Consider the following 3,628-nt stretch of genomic DNA (forward strand, 5'->3'; position numbering starts at 1 on the left):
GATGTGATTCATCTGTGGGCAGCACAGTGATGGAGTTGAGCTATTGCCTCTCAGCGGGAAGGCCACATGATTGTCTCCTGGCCTGGGACCTTTCGGGTAGAGTTTACATATTCCCCTCCATGCATGTGTGGGTTTTCTCCGTGCATTCCAATGTTCTTCCACAAATCAAAAACATGCATGTTGGGTGGAGTGGTAACTGAAAATGAATAGTTTTTTTGTCTAGTTTGTCTCCATGTACCTCTGTGAAGGACTTGCGATCTGTCAGGAGCGTACCCGCCTCTCGCACAGTGACTGCTGAACAAAGGCATCAGTGACCCCCACAACTTGAAAAGGAGATGTGGGTAAAAAAATGCATGGATTAGTCTGCAAAAACTTTATGTCCTACTTAGATTGTTAAAAATGTATGAGTAATAACAACATAATTGTATATTGAAAAGACAGTAAACAGACCTTAAATTGTTAATATATTTGTCTGAGAATTAGGGTTGGGCAATGTTGGCAATTAATTGTGGCATTTAGTCGATAATGATTAATTTGACCATTAATAGATGACAGTTGAACTTGCGTGTTTTTGACTCTAAATCAGTTACCCTGTGTTCTAAAATTATATCATCAGTCAATATAACTTCTTCACACATTTATTTTCACAGGTTATAATAATAAGCTGGGAATTTAAATACACCTTTTCTTCCATGTGTAATGTCTTTAGTAACACAACTCATCATGTGCTCAGATGCTTGATAGAAAGCTTGCCACACATGAAAATGTTATCACGTAGCAGTCATTGCAAAGTGACAAATATTACTTGGTGACAGTTTTTCTGACAATTATTTACACACCACATGAATTTGCCCAACCCTAATAAGAATCTTTGTAAATTCTCCTTTTTAAACCAGGAAACCCTGAAGGTCTATTTTGTGAAGGCGGTGTGCACACTTACTTGGGTCTTTGCAACATAATTTAGCTTAATTTAGGAGACACAAACAATCCAATCAAAATGAAATCACACAAAGTGAAAGTTACTTCTGTGTTGTTCATTCACATCCAAACAGAACATGAACACAATTTCTTGTTTCTGTTTTACTTTTACGAAACCCCTTTGATACTTTACCTGAACGTTTATGTCAAACTGTGAACAAACTCATCGAAATTGCCACCGACACTGCCACAAATCTGGGTGCCGAAAAGAAAAGAAAAGAAAAGAAAAGAAAAGAAAAGAAAAGAAAAGAAAAGAAAAGAAAAGAAACAGTGCAAAAAGATAGTGGCAATACCATAAATTCAAGTTTTATCTTGAATTTTCCCTTCTGGACAAATAGAACAATTCTTCTTGCTGAAGCCTCATTTACCTGGAGTCTGTGTGCGCACTTAGCCATTTAGTCCCTGAACCTTCTGCCTGTAAGCTCCCTTCAGGCAACCCAATGGGAGTGTGCGCACACGCACGCACGCACGCACGCACACACACACACACACACACACACACACACACTCAGAGAAAAGAAAATGCACCTAAATACAAAGAGAGCATAAAATAAAATAAAATAAAATAAAAAAACTGAAGAGCGGCTGAAAGGCTCAAATGGTATTCTTGAAATTCAATTTGAAATATGCACTGCATAATTTTCCAGGGACTTGTGAGGGTTTTGTTAGTACAATACAATTAGCAATTTTAAAAAAATGAATACAGGTTCAATATTAAGACGACAGCTGCTAACGTGAAACAGAAGTTCTAAGAAAAATAAAAAAGGTGCAGGATAAGGATGACTTCATTTGTGAGCACTGCAATGGTTAAGCTTTTCTCCTCTCATTATATTTTCTGGGGTCACTGAGCTGGACTTGATCATTTATTCCCCCAAGAGCACCAGACTGAATATAGAGGCATAATTTCTTCAGAAGCTTTTTTTAGCTGTAACTTTACATTCAGCTGTGCAAACGGCTCTTAATTTAAACCAAAGCTATAAAAAGATTTGCAATAAAAATAGGTATAAATAAAGAAAGAAAAATAAAATAAAACATTTCTGCATAACTGAATGGCAAGTCTGTGTAGGAGGTTGTTGATTGCTTTTATGTAGGCAGCTTCCCATACTGAGTGAAGTTGTGGGAGCTGTCTATGGTGCTGAAAGAAATCTCTTTGGAGCACAACAGCAACAAGCACTCCACCGGCAAGCTTTGAATAAATGAGTGTTCATTAGGATATGAATGATTTTGTAACATAATAAATTTACATCTATTAGGAGCTATTTCACTCATAAAAATATATTCATAGAATATACATCATAAGCAAAAATAAATAAATAAATCATATATATATATATTTATATATGTACTTTTTAAGCTGTTAAAGGGGTTGTTGGGCAGCTGAATTGCTTGAAAGGTGGTTTCATATTGCTTCTGCGACTGAGTAAACTATCCGTTCAGAGAGACAGGGGACTCCCAGCCAAACACATTAAGCACACACCATTCTGCTTGGGACACTTGTGTCTTCAACTTTGGCCTGTTGCGGCTGCAGGTTTTTCAATAGATTCCACCCAGCTCATGATAAAAAAAACTTGAAGTTGTCCCTGTACAAATGGCAGTGCCACAGGGCGTCTGGGCTGTATAAGTGTCAGGGGACGATCATAGTTCGGCACTGACAGCTTGTGTGATATTGAGAGGTCAGTGCAACTGAGACAGCAGGCAAGCAAGTGGGAGGGAGGGAGGTTTGAGAAAGCAAGACTGACTGGATGTGTGTGTTTGTGTTAGTGTGCGTGTAAGGGAATGAGGGGGCATTTGGGGAAAAAACAAGCAGAGGTCAAAGAAAACAAGAGAGCAAAAGATAGAAGAATAAATAACATGAAAGAGATCTGATGAGTATTATACATGGACCTATCTACAATGGTTAATTACATCAAAAAATTGGAATCCTTGTCTTGAAAACATGCATATGCCTCTCATCACCTGAAGTCAACCTTGGTTTGACTCCAAATTTTAATGAGTTTTAAACACATGCAAATAATTACTTTGCATGTGTTTTACTAGAATCTTTAAAGTGGTTCATTTGCTAACAGACAAACAACACTGACAATAACAATGATTGTCAAACTTTTTAGTGGATATACCACAAAGTAAAGAGTATGTGTTGTGACTGACTCCAGGCCAATACAATGCCATTTTTTAGTTCAATATACTGTATGTATATATGTGGCTGAAGTATAAATGTTTTTGTGTTTGGTAAGTTCAGCTGCAGAGGCCATCTTGAAATGACACAGAGAGAAAGAGAGATAAATAAGCAAAAGCATTGTTGCCCTTCACCTTTAGCCATGGGCAATAAAAAGAATGAATATTTCTGTCCAGCTGTACTTTATCCAGAGAACGGTCGCAAAAAAAATTACATGTTGAAAAAAAAGCTCAGAAAACACTTGCATTTTACATATAATTGTTACATAATTAGATAAATTATCATCATAATTAGAGTATTTAGGTGTTACAACTAAAATTACTGAGTAAGTTGAGGGAATACAATTGCACAAGTCTTGCAGAGAAGTTGGTGTAAAAACAACTGACTTGCAGAAAAGAACATTTTATGCTTTCCTCTGCTGTTTAAAGAGGCAGTATATGCAAAATATGAATGTAAATTTAAACTAGAGAAGTT

Source organism: Austrofundulus limnaeus, unplaced genomic scaffold (assembly GCF_001266775.1).
Source record: "Austrofundulus limnaeus strain Quisiro unplaced genomic scaffold, Austrofundulus_limnaeus-1.0 Scaffold0, whole genome shotgun sequence".
Classification (NCBI taxonomy): Eukaryota; Metazoa; Chordata; class Actinopteri; order Cyprinodontiformes; family Rivulidae; genus Austrofundulus; species Austrofundulus limnaeus.